The following is a 13,384-nucleotide window of genomic DNA, read 5'->3' on the forward strand; positions in this document are numbered from 1 at the left end:
CATAAACATCTTGATCAATGCATGAGACACTTCAATAGCAAACCAGTTAGGTGAACGTTGCTCGGGCTAAGCTTCTGTATAAGATGATTGGACTGATCAGATGAACTAAACCATTGAAGCCTGGCTGCACTCTCTTGTTCAAGAGGAAGCAGAATCTCCTTCTGATGGCACCACTCATGGTTTTCGGCAATAGAATTTCCACCAAGAAGCTGCACTGACCTTGATAATTTGCTCATGTCCCGAGCTGTTCTCGTTAGAATACCAGGATCCCATTGTCTCACAACCAAGCATGCGAATTGATATAGTTCAGGATATGCAAAATTTCTTTTGGAAACAGCTTGGATGTGACCACAGTATGAAACACGCACCCTCACGGTGTTTCTCTCACGGGAGAAGAAAGAAACACACACGCAGAGCATAGAGAATTTTTGTGTTGCGGCACTGCACACCAGTGCCTTTCCTTCTCTATTGACTTCACCCCATGACACTAAAAACGCTGATTACATGGACTCATATTTAAGGACATCAAGCTACTAACTCTGGCTCTTAACTCACACTACTAACACCACACTAATCATGCCACTAATAGCACCTGCATGGAGACATGCACACATGTGAACAAACTTGATCCACTTTTCAAGCCACAATGCCCACCTCCTCTTAGGCTTAGCCACATCTCCTCATCCATGCCACCATCACCTGCAAAGACTCCATGCATGCAAGCATTTACATGCAAGTTGTGACCTCTAGTGCCACTAATTCACATATGCACATGTTGCCTTGCTCTCTTATACACGCACACATGACTAACTCCAACTAACCTACTACATGCGCTCAACTACTGGTCTGCCCACCATGCACACACATTTTGTGCATCACTTACAGGTAATCAACTCCCTAAGCCGATCTAAAAAAAACTTGGATGCACCCCACTACTAGGACTCGATGCACATGCAAAACACCTAAACACCAAGATTAAATCCAACAATCACCCCCTAATCTTGTTGGCTTTATTTTGAGCACCCATCGTCGGCTTCAAAGTAATGCAGACTCGTCATCAGCATCCTTCAAGGCGAGGTGTGCCACACCCTTCTTCACCTTGTTCACCTCTTCACACTCGTCAGCGAAGTGGCCGTACTCACCACAGTTACGACAATTGATCTTTGACTTATCGAACTTGCCGCGGTACTTTCTCTTGTCATCATTTTTCTTGATGCCGCTCCTGGAGCCCTCATCGCTCTTCTTCTCTTCAGCAACCTTGGCCTCCCACTTGACGCGTGTGAGCAGTAGCTACATCTCCCCTTCCTTGTCATGGTGCTGCCCCTTCGAGGACTCCTCAAATGCCCTCAAGCACCCGATAATCTCCATCATATCCCCCCACTGTATGATGGTACTGACAATGGGTAGGAACTTGGGGATAGAGTGCATGAGCTTCTCGATGACGGTGGTCTCCACCACTTTCATACCGAGAGAGCGTATCATGTTTACAATCATGGTAACCTTCAAGGCAAACTCATTAACTTTCTTAGAATCACCCATGTACATATCGTCAAGCTCTCTCTTGAGAGTTTGTACTCAGGCCTTCTTCACTAGGTCTTCACCGATGTGCATCTTCTTGAGAGCATCACAAGCCTCCTTTGTCATCTCCTCCTCAGATATGGCCATCACCACAGCCTCCGACACAGTTTGGGCAATCTATGAGAGCCATCTGATCCTTCTCATCAACCACTCCATCGCCCTCCACGGCTTCCCACACACTTTGTGCACACATGATGATTTTCATGTTCACCACCCAAACCCCTTAATTGCTCTCCATGACCATGGGGTATTGGAGGGTGACAACACCATCTCTCACCGCCACTTTCAACATGACAGCACCAACGTTGGTGGTACCGCTTCTCGACGACTCATCACCTAACATGATCTTTGGCATTCACTACCAATTGTTGGCCCAGCTTCACACACGCACACACACCCTCATGGTGTTTCACTCACGGGAGAAGAAAGAAACACACATGCAAAGCAAAGAAAATTTTTGTGTTGCGGCACTGCACACCAGTGCATTTCCTTCTCTATTCACTTCACTCCACGACACTAAAAACACTGATTACATAGACTCATATTTAAGGACGTCAAGCCACTAATTGTAGCCCTTAACTCGCGCTACTAACACCACACTAATCACGCCACTAACAGCACCTGCATGGAGACATGCACACGGGTGAACTAACTTGATCCACTTTTCAAACCACAATGCCCACCTCCTCTTAGACTTGGCCACATCTCCTTGTTCATGCCACCATCATCTGCAAAGACTCCCTGCATGCAAGCACTTACATGCAGGTCGTGACCTAGGCACAGGCCGTACTAGAAGACCAACTTCTCTACAAGCCACTAATTCACATATGCACCTACTATCTTGCTCTCCTATACACGCACACATGACTAACTCCAACTAACCTACTACATGCACTTGACTACTGGCTTGCTGATCCGCCCACCATACACACACATTTTGTGCATCACTTACAGCTAACCAACTCCCTAAGCCATGCCACATGCTACCTAACTTGGACACATCCCACTACTAGGACTCGATGCACATGCAAAACACCTAAACAACAAGATTAAATCCAACAATGCAAGGAGTCTTTGCAGGTGATGGTGGCATGGACGAGGAGATGTTGCCAAGTCTAAGAGGAGGTGGGCATTGTGGCTTCAAAAGTGGATCAAGTTAGTTCACCCGTGTGCATGTCTCCATACAAGTGTTGTTAGTGACATGATTAGTGTGGTGTCACACCCTGTTTTCAGATTTCTCAAATTTATAAAATTTTCCAAGATTATTGAATAGCTTCATAGGTAGAATAGGTTTAAAACCTATTTTCATAAACAATCAATCAAAATAGGTTATTATTTTGTGTGCATTGCATGCTGAGTTTTGTTAAGAGTCGGGTAAATGTATTAGAATTCTTTTTCTTTTTCTTTCTTTTTGATGTTTTGAGTGAAAAATATTTTGAAAATGTTTTTACAAAACTCTGTACTAAACTAGTAACTAGTTAAGGATCTTAATTATTGGAATTCAAAATCTTTGAATTCATCATCTATTCAATCCTTGATCATATCTGATCCTTCTCTAGTTCAATTCAAATCTTATCCAAATCCTTGTATAAAGCCAATCTCCCCTCTTTCTCAAATTCTACTAAAATCCATATTCAAATTCCTTATCTACTCCTATTCTTGTTCAACCTCATTTTTCATTTCTCTAAAATTCACTCCAAGCTCAATTCAAATTCAGACCCTATTTAATTTTTTCTGCAAAAGTTTCTTTTCTAAAACCCTAGATATACCTAAGGTGCCATGAGACTCAATCCTACCCAAGCCCCAGCACACAAGTCATCTAGATGGCCCAACACAAAGGATCCACAAAATCTGCAAATTTTTGCGGAGTCCTAGACAACCTCATTTTCCTATGAAGTTTCGGAGTTCAAAACTGCCTTAAATGAAAATCTTGACAATACCAAAGTTGTAGGTATTGTCAAGATCTTTTATTTGAACCTATGGAAGTCCCCTTTTGGATAATGGAGGTAGGAATTATGGCCCCCAAAATCAGTGCTGCGCAGATAAGTTTGAGTTTAAACAGTTTATCCTCTGGTGCATTTTTGAAAACCAAGATGGCGTTTTTAGAAGTTCCAATGAACAACAAAGTTGTAGATCTTTTCGAGTACTACAATTTAGAGTTCAGAAACGTCCACTTTGGAGTCCAGACCATGGAGATATCATCCTAGGAAAAGAGAGCTGTGAAAAAGAAAATCCTAACCGACTCGAACTCAAATCCGATTCATGTTTGGCTTGGACTCCACCTCAACCAGCCACCATTAGCCCTATAAATATGAGTTAAAGTCCTCTAATATCCCTATTCCACAGCCCCAAACTCTAGACGCCGCAGCTGCCCTATCCGTGCGTCGCCTTTCGCCAGAGCCGCTGTCGCCGCCGCCTGTGATGCGCTACCTCGTCGTTTTCTTCGCGAATCACCTTTCCTCAAACATCGAAGCAAGGTGAGGACCCCTTCTTCTCCTCCCTTAGTACTGTTTTATTATCATACTAAGTCCCTAGCCAAACCCTAGCCCTAGCCAAAGCCCGATCTACGCAGTCATGGTTGTCGCCATCGTGGACAGTCACGCCATCACTGATTGGCATCGACGTTCCCAGCTGACCAGAGGTAAAATTACCAAGCCCTTTCACAAGCATATGACCCATGTTGTTTCCCATGCCCTCACCAATCAGGTAAGCCAGTAGAGTAGCCAAAACACCGGAATCAAGGTCAACATGCCCGCTGTCCGGTTTCTGGACATGTTCTGGCGTGCATCGGATTTGCATCCGCGTTCCCCATCAATCCAAAAGCTGTATGGATGCACCAACCATGTCACGGCGTGTCCCATCTAGTCTACTACGCGAACCTAGGAGCCCATCCCCGTTTGTGTAGTGACACAACCGGAACGCGATTGCCAACTATAGCATGTTGCAACCGTCACCCATCTCATCTCCGCTGATCGTTCTTCCTCTCAGGGGATGATCTACCAAAACCAATGTCGTAGCGTTGTGTTCCTAGAAAATATGAACGTCTCTGTTCAAATGGTTTCTTAAATTCCATAGACAATCTCAGGGAACGCGAGCATCTTCGTTGCTACATCTGTTCGAGGTCACCACCAAACCTAGCAGCAGTCATCACTATTTTGCCGCTACCTCAGATGACCCCTTCCAAAACCAACCATACCGCTGAGTTACTCTTTCCACGCTCTACGCCATGCTTCCCTCGTTTTACTGAACCACCATCGAAGCCTGACATCGATGTTAGTGGCTATGCGCCTGATCGCCATCTTCGATTAAACTCGAACCACAGCCACTACACAGAGTCAACTGTAGTATCCTTAACCTAGAAGTGCAAACTCTGACCATTTTATCCATCATGGGTGGTCGAGACTAGATCTCAGTGTATCCCTTCTTTAACCCAAGATGGTGCTTGCATATCATACCAAGTCAGCATCGCATCATCCTTCTTAGCCAGTCAGCGAAGTCTAGTCAGCCCTATACTTCTTGAACCTTGTGCAATGATGTTGTCAAGCCTGATGCAGTGATTGTGTAATAAAGCTTTTTCCCATAGGAAGATAGTTCCGGTAAATAAGCATTTCTGTTTCAATCTAATCCATCTCCCGAAAGCTGTTCTCTTTTCATATTAACTCCGATTTAGCCGATTCTTGCGTCTAAATGTTTCTAAAATCATACCTATCCGACCATAGTGTTTTTAAAGTATTTTGATGATGTTCGGTATGTTTTTCTTAGTGTTTTCCTTTGTATTATTTGTCGGTAGTTTTCACGATTAGTCGATAATGTTCTGGGGCAGTTCGAGGGACTTTAAGACCAAGATTTCAATAACACTGAGCAGTATTGGGTAAAAGGCAAGTGTCCTTGAACATTTTGATCCCAGTTTTTGAATGCGTTCTTTATTTCAAACATGCATGCTATTAAATTTGAATCCCATTTAGTTGGGAAACATGTGGAGATATTTCTATGAGTTGAGAGTTTAATGATGGTTCACATAGATAAATAAGTTACTTTTATAACTCTTTTTACGATAGCATATTTGGTATTTATGCAAATTTACCTGTTATAGTCTATTTCTTTAATCAAGTTTGCACGTCATATATTTCCCACACTTGCTGAGCGTGTCATGTGCTCACACTTGCTATTTTTCCTACGCCATACGATATGTGTGGTGCTGCTCAGTGAGTGAAGATGTTGAAGATTATCAAGATGAGGTTGTGATGTCCTAGACGCGTGTCTCTTGATCGGTTACCTGCGGTGTTGTTGGGCACCAGTGCTTCTGTTCCACTGCAGATATCTTCATAGAAGACAATATATGTCAATTATTGTAAGAGTTTAATGTTTAAAAGTATTGCTTTTGTTACTTCACCTGTGATGTCCTTATATATGTTGAACATCCTAGGCACACATAAGTCATCCTAGGCACACATAAGTCATATCCGGTTTTATCCGTTAAAATCAGGTGTGATAGAGGTGGTATCAGAGCCATACTAACCGTAGGACACAAGCTTAGATAGAATGGTCGTGCCATAAGGTCATATTCTAAAAGTCTATTTTGAAAAACCTATCCCCGTGCTTTTCTGACCTCTCAGTTTCTCTCTCTACTTACCCATTTCAATCTATTGAGAAAAATGAATTTTCAACACTCCTTTCAAACTATTAGTTGTTGAACCATTCCGGTTATTATGTTCGAGAAGGATGCACTTGAAGATCTCTCTTGTCCCTCCTACCTTGCGTGAAGATTTATATGATAAAGATGAAGATCCATCACGACATGGAAGATTCATCTACCACAACACTGAAGGCATGAAGATCTACCTCTGTGCTGCTCCCCGTTTTAGTTCTTTGAGTTATAGGAGGATTTTCCCTAATCTTCAGAAACGTTAGAGCGATATTAGTAGTGTGTACTTGTGTTGTGTGCCTTGTCTGATTTGTATTTTCTGTTTGAGTGCTGATATGCGTTGTGGGATGCTTTAGCATATAGTAGTAACAGCATACCTTATATATCTCTATAGTTAATAGTATAGCTGGGTTTTCTCCTTCTAGTTCCATATCTTCTCACCCCAACCTTCTGCCTCAATCCCGATTAGATGATGAGCACAAAGAAAGATCAGCTTGGTAAAGGTACCAACAACAATAACAACAACATCCAGTAGATGTCACCTCAATTTAACAAGGAACAATTTTTGGAGACCCAGGCTCAAATCGTTCAAGGCATGACTCAGAATATAGAAAGTCTGCTACAGATAGTCGTAGCTCTGGGTGCAGAAGACAAGCGTGGAAAGCAAGGCAACAACAAGAAGAGGAAGAAATCCTTTGAAGACCGTCAAGCAAACAACAGTTCTCGGCTATGTTCCACTCCTGAAAGCACTTTGTTCTGTCAACCAGGAAGTTTCACAAGTCAAGCGAAAATTTACAGAGTACCCCTACAAAGAAGGTGTGTTTTCGCTGTGAAGAAGAAAAACGCTATACCAATCGATGTCCCCTGAGGATCCTTGTACCTGACGATAAGAAGGTGTGTGTCCACTGTGGAGAACCTACACGCTGGGTCAAAAGATGTCCCATGAAGCACCCCGCACGAAACTGGCTCAATCGCAAATCCTATATGAAGATCTCAGTTCAACATTCAGACTGTCACGACTTTCAAGTTATAACTCAAGATAGCTAAGATCGACGAGATCCCATCAAGCTCACAGAAGCTCAGTAAGCACACAAAAAAAGAGTGATATATTCCATGTCAAATGTTACATGTTTGTCTACTTCTCAAGAATTGGAAATGTAAGTAAGAGAACTCCGCTCCTTTTTAAGGGGGGTAGTTTTCCTAGCTAATCTCTTAGTTCTGGAACCTAAAGATAGATATTAGAAATGGCTAGTCAGCAAAGGTAATGTAGTAATAAAGTGTGCTAAAGGAATGACAGTACCCAGAAATTGCACTCCGACAATAGAAGTGATTGCTAAGAGCAAGTACTCTTTCCTCAGAATTAGGATATGCCTTACTAAATCTTTAAGGATAAGAAGGTCCGCCAAGGTCAATCAACAGATGATAAGATCATTAAAATAATAATAATATAGGAAACTTATCAGGAGTGCTAAATCTACGGAATTCTCAAGAAACAGATTGCACTAAGATGTATCATGATCTCAAGGATTGTTATCGGTAGTATGGAAACAAGAGTGGTATAGCAAAGTATATGGCCCTATGTGACACATAAAAAAAAAGTTAGAATAGTACATCAGAGATAACTACAACCGTTGAAAATACTAGGAATAGAATATTCGAGAAAATCCAACATAGTCATGGTAATCAATCAAGATTTATCGAGACAGTTGCGAAAGCCGTCGAAAGCAAAGTGTGCAGAGTATGCCAGGGCAATGAGGTTAACACTGAGAAAAAAAAGCAATTTAGAAAGTGAGAAGAAAACTTGAAGATCAAGATCCCTTATCTTATTTTTGATCTGCCCAAATCTCGAGGGCTAGATTCCTTTAAGGGGGTAGTTCATAAACAATCAATCAAAATAGGTTATTATTTTGTGTGCATTGCATGCTGAGTTTTGTTAAGAGCCGGGTAATTGCATTAGAGTTCTTTTTCTTTTTCTTTCTCTTTGGTGTTTTGAGTGAAAAAGATTTTGAAAAGGTTTTTACAAAACTCTGTAGTAAACTAGTTAATGATCTTAATGGTTGGAATTCAAAATCTTTGAATTTATCATCTATTCAATCCCTGATCATACCTGATCCTTCTCTAGTTCAATTCAAATCTTATCAAAATCCTTGTTTAAAGCAAATCTCTCATCTTTCTCAAATTCTACCCAAATCCAAATTCAAATTCCTTATCTACTCTTATTCTTGTTTAACCTCATTTTTTATTTCTCTTAAATTCACTCCAAGCTCAATTCAAATTCAAACCCTATTCAAATTTCTCTGCAAAAATTTCTTTTCTAAAACCCTAGATATACTTAAGGTGCCATTAGACTCAATCCTACCCAAGCCCAAGTCCTTGGTCGGCACACAAGTCATCTAGAAGGCCCGACACAAAGGATCCACGAAATCTACAAATTTTCGCGGAGTCCTGGACAGCCTCATCTTCCCATGAAGTTTCGAAGTTCAAAACTACATCAAATACAAATCTTAACAATATCAAAGTTGTAGGTCTCATTGAGAGATTCGATTTGAACCTATGGAAGTCCCTCTTTGGATAATAGAGCTAAGAGTTATGGCCCCCGAAATCAGTGCTGCATAGGTAAGTCTAAGTTCAAACAGTTTATCTTTTGGTGCATTTTTGAAAATCGCAATGGCATTTTCAGAAGTTCTTATGAATAACAACGTTGTAGATATTTTTTAGTACTATAATTTAGAGTCAAGAAACAGCCAATTTGGAGTCCGAACGACGTAGATTTCATCCTCGGAATAGAGAGCTGCGAAAAAGGAAATCCTAATCGACTTGAACTCGAACCCGATTATTGTTTGGCTTGGACTCCATCTCAACTAGCCACCACTAGCCCTATAAATAGGAGTTGCATGCCCTCTCATATCCCTATTCCATACCCCCAAACCCTAGACGTCGCTGCTGCCCTGTCCGTGCGCTAACATTCACCGGAGCCGCCGCCGCCCGTGATGCGCTACCTCGTCGTCTTCTCCTCAAATCCCCTTTTCTCGACAACGAAGCAAGGTGAGGACCCCTTCTTCTCCTCCCTTAGTACTGTTTTATCATCATACTAAGTCCTAGCTAAGCCCTAGCCCTAGCCAAAGCCCAATCTACGCAGTCATGATCGTCACCGTCGCGGATAGCCACGCCATCACCTATTGGCATCGACATTCCCGGCTGACCAGAGGTCAAATTGCCATGCCCTTTCACCAGCGTATGACCCGTGATGTTTTCCATGCCCTCACCAATCAGGTCAGCTAGTAGAACAACCAAACCACCGGAATCAAGGTCGACATGCCCGCGATCCGGTTTCTGGACACGTTCTATGCGCGTACCGGATTTGCATTCACATTCCCCGTTAATCCAAAAGTTGTATGGATGCACCAACCATGTCACAATGTGTCCCATCGAGTCTTCTACGTGAACCTAGGAGCCCATCCCCGTTTGTGCAGCGACACAACCAGAACGTGATTGCCAACTATAGCATGTTGCAATCGTCACCCATCTCATCTCCGCTGATCATTTTTCTCTCAGGGGATGATCTACCAAAACCCATGTTGTAGCATTGTGTTCCTAGGACATATAAACGTCTCTATTAATACGGTTTCTTAGAGTCCATAACCAATCTCGGGGAACGCAAGCATCTTTGTTGTTGCATCTGTTCGCGGTCACCACCAAACCTAGCAATAGTCATCGCTGTTTTGCTGCTACCTCGAATGACCCCTTCCAAAACCAACCATACTGTGGAGTTAGTCTTTCCAAGTTCTACTCCATGCTTCCCACGTTTCACTGAAACGCCAACGAAGCCTGACATCGATGTCAGTGGTGACACACCCGATCGCCATCCCCGACGAAATCTGAACCACAGCCGTTACACAGAGTCACCGGTAGTATCCTTAATTTAGAAGTGCAACCTCTGTCCATTTTATCCATCATGGATGGTCGAGATTAGATCTCAGTGTATCTCTTCTTTAACCCAAGATGGTGCTTGCATATCCTACCAAGTCAGCATCACATCATCCTTCTTAGCCTGTCAGTGAAGTCTAGTCAGCTCTATACTTCTTTAACCTTGTGCAATGATGTTGTCAAGCCTGAAGTAGTGATTGTGCAATAAAATCTTTTCTCATAGGAAGATAGTTCTGGTAAATCAGTATTTCCGTTTTAGTCTAATCCATCTCCCGAAAGCTGTTCTCTTTTCATCTTAACTCTGATTTAGGTGATTCTTGCGTCTAAATATTTGTAAAATCATACCTATCCAACCATAGTGTTTTAAAAGTGTTTTGATGATGTTTGGTATGTTGTTCTTAGTGTTTTCCTTTATATTGTTTGTCAGTAGTTCTTGCGATTAGTCGATAACATTCCGGAGCAGTTTGAGGGACTTCAAGACCAAGATTCCGACAACACTGAGCAGCATTGGGTAAAAGTAAAGTGTCCTTGAACATTTTGATCCTAGTTTTCGAATGCGTTCTTTATTTCAAACATGCATGCTATTAATTTTGAATCCTATTTACTTATAGTACAATGTTCCATATATTCTTTGTCACCTAACTATCAGTGGTTTATGAGTAGTTAATGCTTAGCTTTGCACAAGGGTATGGATGAGTTATCAGTTAAACATGATTAATGAACTATGCAAATATGAGTTAGAAATTATAGTAACTTGTGTGGTTACATGGAACTTAGGGATGTTGAGCAGAAGGTTGGTTGATGATGGTGCATGAGGCACAAGTGTGTGAAACACTTTGGTGAGTGGTAGTGTTTGCTCGGTGTCCTAAGGATCGATTCGTGGAGTGACAACCCAAGAATTATCATCCATCCATGAGTCTTATATGGGTACGACCTGGCTTAGTAATTAGCGGATCCTCAGCATAGAATGAGCCACCGGTGGTGTAGTGGAAGGGAAGAGTGATTCTTTTCGGAGATACAAGGCGCATGAGGAGGAGGCTTTTGGGTGGTGTGACTTCACTTTAACAGCAGTGAAACCTTAGCGGGCTTATTCTTGTTGGGAGGATGCTTTGTAACAGTCTTGTAGTTATCTTCGGGCAACACACCACTAGCGTGTGTTAAGTGTTTGCGCAACATGGCAACAAAGAAATCACGACTAGTGGTGAAAGCTGGACAACCACTGCAGAGTGTACAATGTGATATATCAGTTGTGCTCACAGTCATGAGAGACTTGGATCCTCACATGATTAGTTAGTTTGGTTTAATTTTTTTGGTTGGTTACCTGTGAAGGGTAATGTCAGTGGATGGTTCTTGGTTACCTGTTGTGGCTATCAAGTTGGTTGGTTTAGGAACCTGATGTGGAATTCAGATACTTGGAAAATAGGTGAAGATATTTTTAGGAGTTGGGAGTTTAGTGATGGTTCACATAGATAAATAGGTTACTTTTATAACTCTTTTTATAATAGCATAGTTGGCACTTATGCAAATTTACCTGTTATAGCCTATTCCTTTAATCAAACTTGCATGTCATATATTTCCCATACTTGTTGAGCGTGTCATATGCTCACACTTGCTATTTTTCCTATGCCATGCAACATGTGTAGTGTTGTTTAGTGAGTGAAGATGTTGAAGATTATCAAGACGAGGTTGTGACATTCTAGACGCGTGTCTCCTGGTCGGTTGCTTGCGGTGTTGTAAGGCACTAGTGCTTCGGTTCCACTGCAGATATCTTCATAGAAGATAATATATGTCAATTGATGTAAGAGTTTAACGTTTAAAAGTATTTTTTTTACTTCACCTGTGACGTCCTCATGTGCATTGAACATTCTGGACACATATAAGTGGCATCTGATTTTATCCTTAAAATCGGGTGTGACAGTGTGGTGTTAGTAGCGTGAGTTAAGGGCTAGAGTTAGTGGCTTGACGTCCTTAAATATGAATCCATGTAATCAGTGTTTTTAGTGCCGTGGGGTGAAGTGAATAGAGAAGGAAAGGCTCTGGTGTGTAGTGCCGTAACACAAAAATTCTCTTTGCTCTACGTGTGTGTTTCTTTCTTCTCTCGTGAGCAAAGCACCATGAGGGTGTGTGTGCGTGTATGTAGCTGGACCAACAGAGAACGGGAGGCTGGCGAGCTCGACCGAGGTGGAGGAGAAGGGGAGGCTAGCGAGCTCGATGAGAGAGGGAGAGTGAGTGTGAGAGATGAGTGTTGTGAGAGAGCCGTGAGAGAGAGGGTTGGGGTTTGGAACGTGAGGGAGAGAAAGAGAGAGAGGGATGGAGATAGAGCCACGGATGTGAAGCGTGAAATATTAGACAAAGGCAATAAAAATTTTAGGTCCGGTTCTCTGCTTCAGTGCCGATTTGTAAAACATCAGTTCTGGTTTTTTGTTAGAAACCGGCACTAATAATACCTATTAGTGTCAATTTTTACCTGAGTGGACGTGTTTTTGCCTATTTTTGTTATGAACCAGCATGGTAACTTCATCAGTGCTGGTTCTGGTTTAATCGTCAGTGATGATCCAGCACAGATGAATATTTCTGTTATAGTGAATAAGAGAGATCCTCTAACATAACTGCATAGGTAATATCGCCGTTGGCACATAAGGTCCACTTAGAGTTAGCTCGTGTTTCAACGGTGATGCTACACGGGTAGTTACGTCAGAACAACTGTCCAAAACCGTGGAGCTAGGTGGCCTTCGAAATTAGGTCCTCTAACTTTGCCTCTCGTGCTGGAGCTACAGTGATTTGCAGTAAAAATAGTGTCTAAGTACTGTGCCGATTTTACTTAACAAAAACACTGTTTTCAGTATACTTCAGTGCATCGATCTAGTCCATTCACTCTTGATCTCACAGCTGAGAATAGGCAAAGTCACGATATTGTGCTTCTGTGACTTTGGAGACTTTGGAGAGATAAAGTCAGAGGATCCTTTGGTTCTTCGGACGTCAAAGCTAGCACTCTCAGTTGAAATGAATAAAAGTTTCGGATTCGATTGGAATTTCTCATGTTTTTTGGGCCTATCCGAGTGTCAACGAAGCCGGATGATGCAACGCAGAATTGATGGTAACAAGTCTTCGGGTGATTCCTAGGCATCGACGCCCGGTTGGGAGCATCATATCATATAAAGGAAGTATATTATTGACATATAATTTTATCATGATTTAACAGACAACTCTATAATTAGTTGTCTTTTTCAGATG

Source organism: Phragmites australis, chromosome 15, assembly GCF_958298935.1.
Source record: "Phragmites australis chromosome 15, lpPhrAust1.1, whole genome shotgun sequence".
NCBI classification, from domain to species: domain Eukaryota; kingdom Viridiplantae; phylum Streptophyta; class Magnoliopsida; order Poales; family Poaceae; genus Phragmites; species Phragmites australis.